We start from the raw sequence: 10,996 nt of genomic DNA on the forward strand, positions 1-10,996 counted from the left end.
AGTGTATAGTATAGTGTAGAGTGTAGTGTATATTGTAGTGTAGTGTATAGTGTAGTGTATAGTGTAGTGTATAGTGTAGTGTATAGTGTATAGCGTAGTGTATAGTAGTGTATAGTGTAGTGTATAGTGTAGTGTAGTGTATAGTGTAGTGTATAGTGTAGTGTATAGTGTAGTGTATAGTAGTGTAGTGTATAGTGTACTGTTAGCGTAGTAGTGTAACGGAGCGAAGAATAGTATCCTTGGGGTCTTTTGCTAAAGCCACGTAGATGGCCTAAAAAAATAATAAAAGTAACAAAAAACTACGACGTTTCGATCGCCAACACAAGCGACCGTTTGGTTATTTTAGTGATTTTTTTTTTCACCTATCTACGTGACTTTACCGAAAGACCCAAAGAATATTAATTCCTGCTGTCATGAAAGCTTTAAGTCAAGAGTGATAGTGTATAGTAGTACAGGGACAGTGTGGAAAGAGAGGGTGTCTGTCGTTATCCGAGCACAAGTAGTGCACGCTTGTCCTAGCTAAGTAGTGTAGGATATGAGAGACATTGCACTGACCCTGGCGATGCCTGCTGCTGCTGTATATTTGGAGTCTGCGTCTCTCTCTCTCTCATCATCATCACGGTGGCTAGGAGATGTTAACTCCCTCGCTTGTTGTGCAGGAGGTCGTGGGTTCGATCCCAACTCTGACAATGCCCGCTGATGCTGCATATTTGGAGTTTGCGTGTCTCTCTCTGCCCGTAGGTCACGTGGATTTGTCTCCGGGTCCTCCGCTTCTCCCTCCACGTTGAAAATCAGGCGATTTAAGAGATTTGGACGCTGTGCATTTCTACGTGACGAGCCACTTGGTCGACCTATCGTCTGTGGCTGGATCTACGCAGCTCGGCTGGTTAAATATAAAATAGTTTCGTAGCTTCTTAACGAATAGTTTGAGTTTATTTTCGGGTCGCGGCGACGGGGGGGCGGGGGTGGGGGCACACCTCGGACAGTGTTGTACCCTCTGTCGCAGCACATGATCGAGCAATCCCCGGTGCCGTTGGCGGGGCAAGTGGCACCGCCGCCCCACCGTGCCGGCAACGCCGCGGGCATCGTCGCGCTCGCAGTAGTCGGGGCTGCCGTGCACGTGCACCAGCTCGCTCGCAGTGGGCGCCACGAACCCCTCGTCCACCGGCTCCAGGTGCAGGCGCGGCCAGCGGGCGGCTTTGCCGCTTTTGCGGCCGACGGTAACGGCCAAAGGCACCGCGCCCACCGCCGCCACCGCCGCCACCGCTGCCCCCGGAACGAGCAATCCAGGTTGTGGGTCACCAGCCGGCCCCCCCACGGCGGAACTTGCGTCGTACTTGTCCTGCAGCCGCCATCGTCACCGTCGTCGTCAGGGGCGTGAGGCGGAGGAAGAGGATCCGCCCGGTGTTTTATTTTTGCTGTTGGTGGTGGTGGTGAATGGGTGGTGGTGGTGTGATGAGTGGGTGGTGATTGATGGTGGTGGTGGTGGTGATGGGTGGTGGTGGTGGTGGAGGTGGTGTGGTGTGGTGATGGTGGTGGTGGTGATGATGGTGTTGGTGATGATGATGGTGGTGGTGGTGATGGTGGTGGTGGTGATGGTGGTGGTGGGTGGTGATGGTGGTGGTATGGTGGTGATGGTGGTGGTAATGGTGGTGGTGGTGTGGTGGTGGAGGTGGTGGTGGGGGTGGTGGTGGTGGTGGTGATGGTGGTGGTGGTGGTGATGGTGGTGGTGGTGGTGATGAGGTGGTGGTGATGATGGTGGTGGTGATGATGGTGGTGGTGGTGGTGGTGATGGTGGTGGTGAGGTGGGGTGGTGGAGTGGTGGTGGTGGTGATGGTGGTGGTGATGATGGTGGTGGTGATGATGATGGTGGTGGTGATGGTGGTGGTGGTGATGGTGGTGGTGGTGATGGTGGTGGTGGTGATGGTGGTGGTGGTGGTGTGATGGTGGTGGTGATGGTGGTGATGGTGGTGGTGGTGGTGTGATGGTGGGGTGGTGATGGTGGTGGTGGTGATGGTGGTGGTGATGGTGGTGGTGGTGATGGTGGTGGTGGTGGTGATGGTGGTGATGGTGATGGTGGTGATGGTGGTGATGGTTGTGGTGGTGGTGTGGTGGTGATGATGGTGGTGGTGGTGGTGGTGATGTTGGTGGAGGTGGTGGTGGTGGTGATGGTGGTGGTGATGGTGGTGGTGATGGTGGTGGTGATTTTGGTGGTGGTGGTGGTGGTGATGGTGGTGGAGGTGGTGGTGATGGTGGTGGTGATGGTGGTGGTGGAGGTGGTGGTGGTGATGGAGGTGGTGGTGGTGGTTATGGTGGTGGTGTGGTGATGTGGTGGTGGTGGTGAGGTGGTGGTGATGGTGGTGATGGTGGTGATGGTGGTGGTGGTGATGGTGGTGGTGATGTTTGTGTGGTGGTGGTGGTGGTGATGGTGGTGAGGTGGTGGTGATGGTGGTGGTGATGGTGGTGGTGGAGGTGTGATGGAGGTGGTGGTGGTATGGTGGTGGTGGTGGTGTGATGGTGGTGGTGGTGGGAGGTGGTGGTGATGGTGGGTGATGGTGGTGATGGTGGTGGTGTGATGTGGTGGTGGGAGGTGGTGATGGTGGTGGTGGAGGTGGTGGTGGTGATGGTGGTGGTGGTGTGATGGTTGTGGTGGTGGTGATGGTGGTGGTGATGGTGGTGGAGGTGGTGGTGGTGGTGATGGTGGTGGTGGTGAGGGTGGTGGTGTGGTGGTGGGGATGGTTGGTGATGGTGATGGTGGTGGTGGTGTGATGGTGGTGTGTGGTGGTGGGTGATGGTGGTGGTGGTGATGGTGGTGGTGATGGTGGTGGTGTGGTGGTGGTGATGGTGGTGTGGTGGTGGTGGTGATGGTGATGGTGGTGATGTGTTGTGTGGTGGTGGTGATGGTGGTGGTGGTGGTGGTGGTGGTGATGGTGGTGATGGTGGTGGTTGGTGGAGGTGGTGGGGTGGAGGTGGTGATGGTGGTGGTGGTGATGGTGGTGGTGGTGGTGGAGGTGGTGGTGATGGTGGTGATGGTGGTGGTGATGGTGGTGGTGGTGTGTGGTGGTGATGGTGGTGGTGATGGTTGTGGTGGTGGTGATGGTGGTGGTGATGGTGGTGGAGGTGGTGGTGGTGGTGGTGGGGAGGTGGTGGTGGAGGTGGTGGGGAGGTGGTGGTGGTGATGGTGGTGGTGGTGGTGGTGATGGTGGTGATGGTGGTGGTGGTGGAGGTGGTGGTGGAGGTGATGGTGGTGATGGTGGTGGTGGTGGTGTGATGGTGGTGAGGTGTGGTGTGGTGGTGGTGGTGGTGATGGTGTGGTGGTGGGATGGTGGTGGTGGTGATGGTGGTGGTGGTGGAGGGTGATGGTGGGTGTGGTGTGGGTGGTGGTGTGTGGTGATGGTGGTGTGGTGGTGGTGGTGATGGTGGTGGTGTGGTGGTGATGGTGGTGGTGGTGGTGATGGTGGTGATGGTGGTGGTGGTGGGGTGGTGGTGGGATATGGTGATGGTGGTGGTGGTGATGGTGGTGGTGGTGGTGATGGTGTGGTGGTGGTGGTGGGATGGTGGTGGTGGTGATGGTGGTGGTGGTGATGGTGGTGGTGGTGGTGGTGATGGTGGTGTGGTGGTGTGGTGGTGTGGTGGAGGATGATGGTGGTGGAGGTGGTTGAGTGAATGCAGCAGCACCCTGAGCTGTTAGGGACCCCCCCCCCCCCCCACGTCTGTAACCCTCCCATTGATCAGCCTCTTCACTCTCGCCTCACACTCACCCCACCACACTCAGCTCACCCACCTCACACTCACCCACCCCACTCACCCCACCCCACACTCACCCCACCCACACCTCCCACTCACCCCCACCCACACTCACTCACCCACCTCACACTCACCCCACCCCACTCGCTCACCCCACCTCACACGCCCCCACCCACACTCACCCCCCAACCCACACTCACCCCCCCCACACCCCCACCCCCTCACCCCCCCCACCTCACACTCACCCCACCCACACTCCCCCCACCCACACTCACCCCACCCACACTCACCCCACCCCCACTCACCCACCCACCTCACCTCACCCCACCCACACTCACCCACCACCTCACACTCACCCCACCCACACTCACCCCACCCACACTCACCCCACCCACCTCACACCACCCCACCCACTCACCCCACCCACCTCACCCCACCAACTCACCCCCACACTCACACATCACACTCACCCCACCTCCACCCCACCCACACTCAGCCCCCCCACTCACCCCACCCACATCACCCCACCCACACCTCACACTCACCCCACACACTCACCCCACCCACACTCACCCCCCCTCTCACACTCACACTCACCCCACCCACACTCACCCCACCCACTCACCCCACACTCACCCCACCCACCTCACCCCACCCACTCATCACACTCACACTCACCCCACCCACACTCACCCCACCCACTCACCCCACCCACCCCACCCCACTCACCCCCACCCCACTCACCCCACCTACACATCACACTCACCCACACTCACCCACCCACACTCACCCACCCCACTCACCCCCCCACTCACACTCACACTCACCCCACCCACACTCACTCACCCCACCCACACTCACACCCACCCACACTCACCCCCACCCCACTCACCCCACCCCACTGACCACCACCCACACTCACCACCCCACCCACCTCACCCACCACCCCCCACACCCCACTCACCCCCCACCCACACTCACCCCCCCACACCCACACTCACCCCACCCACACTCACCCCACCCACACCTCACCCACCACCCCACTCACCCCCACCCACACTCACCCCACCCACCTCACCCACCCCACCCACCCCACCCACCTCCCACCCACACTCACACTCACCCCACCCACACTCACCCACCTCACCCCACCCACTCACCCCACACTCACCCACCTCACCCCACCCACACTCACCTCCCCTCCACTCACCCCCCCACCTACCCCCCTCACCCCACACTCACCCACACTCACCCCTACACCTACCCACCCTCACCCCACCCACACTCACCCCACCCCACTCACCCCACCCACCCCACCCACCTCACCCCACACTCACCCCCACCTCACCCCCCCCACCACCCACCCACCATCCCCACACACCACCCACACTCACCCACCTCACCCCACCCACTCACCCCACACTCACCCCACACTCACCCCACTCACCCCTCCACCTACCCACACTCACCCCACCCACACTCACCCCCCCCCCCCCCCCCCCACCCCCCCCCCCCCACCCCCCCACCCCCACCACCCCACCCCCCCCCCCCCCCACCCCCCACACTCACCTCCACTCACCCACCCACCCACCCACACTCCACCCCACCCCACCCACCTCACCCCCCACACTCCCCCCCACACTCACCCACCTCACCCACCCACACTCACCCCCCACACTCACCCACACTCACCCACCTCACCCCCACCTCACTCCCCCCACACTACCCCACACTCACCCACACCCACCCACCAACTCACCCCACCCACACTCACCCACCTCACACTCACCCACCCACCTCACCCCACCCCACTCACCCCACCCACCTCACCCCACCCACACTCACCCCACACCACCCACCTCACCACCACCCACCTCACCCCACCCCACTCACCCCACCCTCACCCCACCCACCTCACCCCACCCACCTCACCCCCACTCACCCCCACTCACCCCACACTCACCCACCTCACCCACCCACCTCACCTCACCCCACTCACCCCACCCACTCACCCCACACTCACCCCACTCACCCACACTCACCACCGCACCCCACCCACCCTCACCCTCCCTCAGGGTGCAGTCCATGCAGCCGTGAGCTCCACCTTGAGAAGTTTTCCAAACTTGCGAAAGTCTGCGAGCTGTGGCAGCAGATCTTGAGCGTGCAGGCGCCAGTCAACCCGTGGCACTTGCACTGCGTGTACGCCAGATTGTACACAGCCTGTAGCACCACCACCACATCATCATCGTCACCACCACAAATCATCACTACCAAACGCATTCGCCAATAAGTGGCGGTGATGTCACCACGGCGCCTGTGCCAAGCCATGTGCACATTAAGCCCACGTGAAGTGTCGAATGCCCGTTGGCAGGAGGTCATGGGACAGAACCAGGTGTCATGGGTCGACTGACGGAGATGACTGGCCAATGCACCAATGCCCAAGTATGGGAAACTCTCCACTCTCTCCACAACTACCTATCACCAAATGGGAGTTGTGGGGGTGGAGTGTCCGAGGTACAAAATACCCAGGCAGGTGCTTAGTTTTGGTGGGGCTGATGGTAAGGCCCCACCTCTTAGTGGCACGCTCCAGTCTCAGCAGCAGCGTCTCCATCTCCTCCTCCTGAGTGGAGCAGCAATCACCAGATCATCGGAATACATAACATGGTTGAGCAATAGGGAGCCTCCCTTGACCGCAACCGTGCATCCATCACCTCCCACTCTACCCGATGGAAATTCTCCGTTACAGCCATGGAAGGCTTCACGAACTACATGGTCAAAATATTTTTTAAGTATGTGGGAGCCAGAGAACATCGCCACGCAGCTTTTCCCAGGCCCGCTCACCATCATGAGTCAAGGACACTGAAAGCACAAAGAAAAACCCACAACCCAGACCTACTGATGGTATCATAGGCCTTGACCAGGTCAATAAAGCAGAGATGTAGGTCTTGTTGGAATTCCCTACACCTCTGCTGTAGCAGACGGGGCCACCCTGGCCTAAAACCACATTGGGTCTGCGCAAGCATCTCCTCAGCGTGCCCAACAGGGCGATTTTTAAATCCTTTAAATTAAGTTCGCTTGCGTGCTTGCTTGCTTGCATACGACCGTGCAAATCTTTCGGTCGTTTTTTAACCCACTTCCCGTCATCCAATCGAGCTGACATTTTGCACACAGACTCGTTCTGCGAGACAATTAATGTTCGTGAATTTTTTTTACAAAATTTTACACTGTTTAGGGAAAACAAATTAAATATTTAATTACCAATTGCTTAATGGTGGCAGGCAATCATCTGACCCATAGGTGGCAGCCATCTCAAGCCAGAGGACGAGAGGACTCTAGCCGCCACGCATATAAAGGATTTATAGTGAAAAACGTTGTTTTACGGGTTAATTTTTAATTTTCGTCTACCCATCCCCATTTGCCGACTCACCAGCCGGCCGGCCTTGTTATTGTGCAAATTCATCTGGACGAGCTCCAGCCGAGACTCCCCCCTCTTCCATGCCGCCTGCGATCGTGCTCGCTCTCGTCCACAAACTTCCTGGCGAACCGGTATCCGTATTTGACGTCGTCCCGCAGCCCGGCTGGGCGCCACGCGGCAGATCTGCCGCGGCCGCAGCGACGCAGTCGCAGCTGCCCGGCAGCGCCCCCTGGCGGCAGGCGCGCGCCACCGCGTGGACAACTCCGGCGGCGATCAGGGCGGAGACGAAGGCCGCCTCGCGCGAGCCTGGAGCCCCCCCCACCCCGACCACCCGAAGAGCCCAATCAGCCCCGCCGACAAAACAATTTGATCGACTGTCTATTATCTCGTGTAGACCATTGCCGAAATAGAAACGTCACGTCGTTAGAACCACCACTCCCGCCGACGCATCCCATAGGTTAAGGATTTGGCACGAAAAACAGAACGTGGCGAATTCGTTACGAGTGCGACGACAGGGCGCCACCTGTGGGCCAGGACGGGTAATCACGAGTATGGGCGCGTAATATAATAACCAACCACAAGGGGGGCGTCTCTGGGTTCAAGGTAACAGGCGGGGTCAGTAGGGAAGCTCCGGGAACTTGCTAGAAGGTTCTAGAAGGGGGCATGGCCGGAGTCGGGGTTTCGCCACGCCGGGAAGTGTGTAGTAGGGGGGACGTAACTGAAGGTTCGGGGCTGTCGCGGGATCCTGGCCGATCCTCTGCACAGCTCCAATCGTCGTCGTCGTCATCGCTACGTGTAGCTAGACGCCGACGATGGGGCTGTCTAGAAAGGTCGGCTGTGTGTAGCCACGTAGAAACGTGTCTATATATATCGCCCAGTGTTTGTGCCCAAGTGTGAGAAATGAATAAGAAGCACTCTGCACGTTTTTGTCTCATTGCACTAGTACAGCACTGACCGGTTGCTGTGTGTTGAAGAGTAAACTCACTGCAACATTTACAATTCGAGTATTGTGATGTTTCGCTGGGAAAACAACAACCACAACAACCACCACAACAACAACTAGCGTCATCAGGTGACAGCAGAGGTCGCAACCGGGTACCCGATATCCGTTTGTGACCTCTGGGCGACAGCCAGCATTGTGGAGACATTCTACTTCAGTCTGAAACAAGGGGATTGGCCACGTTCTGCTTACACGACACTAGACCTCGCTAATTGGCCGTGTCGGATGGTGGCGAGTAAAGCGAGGCAGCCCTCCGATTGGTGAAAACCCACCACCAGCGCCGTCGTTGCTCACGACTACCACCATCACTGACATCAGCTGCCCCACCATGCTATTTTAAACCTTTATGTTGCCGGCAGAGGCTCCGACGCTCGCTCCGACCCAGCCTGACGATCCCCTTACCAGATTGAGCCACGGGGCCCAGAGTGTCCTCGGCGCCGGGCGTGGTGCAGTTCCACCGCCAGGCCTGCAGCTGGTGCCGACACTCGTCGAGCGCCAGCTGGATGCCATTGGCCACCTGCTCCGCGTGGTTCGAGTGCCGCCGGCACAGGCTGCGCTGTCCGGGGGAGACCCGGCGCCGCGGTGCACAGCAGTGGAGAGTCGGAGCGGTCGAAGAGCGGGGTCCACAGGGGCAGCAACCTGCAAGGGACGGGGGGTGGGGGGGAGTCACGGTGGCCAGGGGATGTTGACTACCTCGCCTGGTATGCAGGTCAAAATACGTGATCTAATCCCATCTGTGAAGGAGGTCATTCTTGACATGCAATGCACTGCGGTTAGCAGTTACATTGGGAAACAAAACGTCATGTCTCGGACCGTGTTCGCGAACACAAGGCAGATCTGAAACACGGCAGAACAATACCTCTGCCGTAGCTGCACATGCTATAACGCGTGGGCTCGCGTGATATTGTTTTTTCACTGAGACCAAGTACTCTGCAAACCTTCGGGGCTACTATGAAAGGTGTGTGCATGAAGCCATCCAGATATATAAACATAGACAAAACTTAAACCGAGAAGATGGATACAAATTGAACAATCATTGCAAGGATGTTATCAACCAGGTAATGCCTTCACTTGTTGTTGTTGTTGTTTCCATCGTACCTGCCGGTTTACTGCCAGCCCCGCCCACACCCCCCCCCCCAGCCTCACGTCCTCTTTCCATAGCACTCACGCGCCCCCCCCCTCACCCTACCACCCCCCTATCTCTCTCCCCCCTTGCCTCCTCCCCCCTCTCTTACCTATGTAATAAGGGTCGTTGAGGCGACTTCTGGAATCCGTCTTTTATTCAACTTGCATTACAGCTTCCCTTCACGCTGTTGACAGGCAGCGTGAAAGGGACAGACAGAGAGACACACTGCCACGTGGCAGCCTGGACCACGTGGCAGCCTGGACCACGTGGCAGCCTGGACCACGTGGCAACCCGGAGCCCCGCTCCCGCGTGGCCCCCTTCCTCCGTTCGTTCCCGTTCTGACCACGTGCCGTTCCTCTCCACCCCTATTTAATACCCGGGTCACGTGGTACGTTTCCACCAATCCTGGTTAGCCTCCGTGGAATATTCCAGGCTCCCTCGTAGGCTCCCGGGACCACGCCCCTGACTCGTCTCCCCATTGGCTGAGGCCAAAGCCAGCAGAACCAATCATCTACTTGCAGCTGTCAGCTTGCCATTACGTCAGAGCCATGGCCCCAGGCTTCCCCCATTGGCTATAAACCAGGACCGGCAGAGCCAATCATCGTGACGAGTTGTGATACGTCAGTGAGCCGGATACATCCTCACATTACACTACTATGTAACCTCTTGCCACGGCAGCTCTCCCGCCGACTTCAGCATTGTCTCGCTGTGGTTGTCCCCCTCCCGACGAAGTTCGCTTGTGTTGCGATCGAAACGTCGTGATTTGTTTCATTTTATTTTATTTCTACCTACGTGACTTTACCGAAAGAACCAAAGAACATTTATATATTTACGCGATCTAACACCAAAAACGCCTCTATTGTGGATGACATTGGTCGCGAAAGCCCTGCCGCTACTAGGTGTTAAACGACTGTACGGGGTGTGTAAAATACAAGACGGTCAGGAGGCCGCTCAGAAACCAATGAACTTAGAAACTTGCGCTCATCGCAGCCGTGAGGAGGAAGACAGCGGCCAACGGTTACCACCAGGAAGCGGCCGAGACTGCCCACAGCTGTGCGAAGACGAAGCCCCCACAGGCGCAGAGACCCGGCCAGGAACAGCTCCTCCTCATCCTCATGGCCATCGGCGCTGTGCAGAAGTGAACCGGTGGAGACGATGTTAACTCCCTCGCCTGATATGTAGGTCGTGGGTTTGATCCCGACCCTGATGATACCTGCTGCCATATATTTGGAGTTTGCGTCTCTCTCTCTCATCGTCACGGTGGCTATGAGATGTTGACTACCTCGCCTGGTATGCAGGAGGTCGTGGGTTTGATCCCGACCCTGACGATGCCTGCTGCTGTATATTTGGAGTTTGCGTCTCTCTCTCTCATCATCGTCACGGTGGCTATGAGATGTTGACTACCTCGCCTGGTATGCAGGAGGTCATGGGTTTGATCCCGACCCTGACGATGCCTGCTGCCGTATATTTGGAGTTTGCGTCTCTCTCTCTCATCATCGTCACGGTGGCTATGAGATGTTGACTACCTCGCCGGGTATACAGGGGGTCGTGGCTTCGATCTCAGCCCTGACGATGCCTGCTGTTGCTGTGTATTTCTAGTTTTCAAGTCTCACGCTCATCATCACGGTGGCTGGGAGATGTTAACTCCCTCGCTTTGTACACGGGATCGAGCCCACGACCACTTGTCCACCAGGCGAGGGAGTGAACA

The 10,996-nt window shown here is 58.0% G+C and overlaps 1 pseudogene; it reads right to left on the minus strand.

The window, feature by feature from the left end:
* Positions 1–994: 994 nt before the first annotated feature.
* LOC133361452 (protein Wnt-5b-like) lies at positions 995–10,411 on the minus strand (annotated as a pseudogene).
* Positions 10,412–10,996: the final 585 nt, after the last annotated feature.

Source organism: Lethenteron reissneri, unplaced genomic scaffold (assembly GCF_015708825.2).
Source record: "Lethenteron reissneri isolate LAM-NWPU_2019-01 unplaced genomic scaffold, ASM1570882v1 scaffold_1077, whole genome shotgun sequence".
NCBI classification, from domain to species: Eukaryota; Metazoa; Chordata; class Hyperoartia; order Petromyzontiformes; family Petromyzontidae; genus Lethenteron; species Lethenteron reissneri.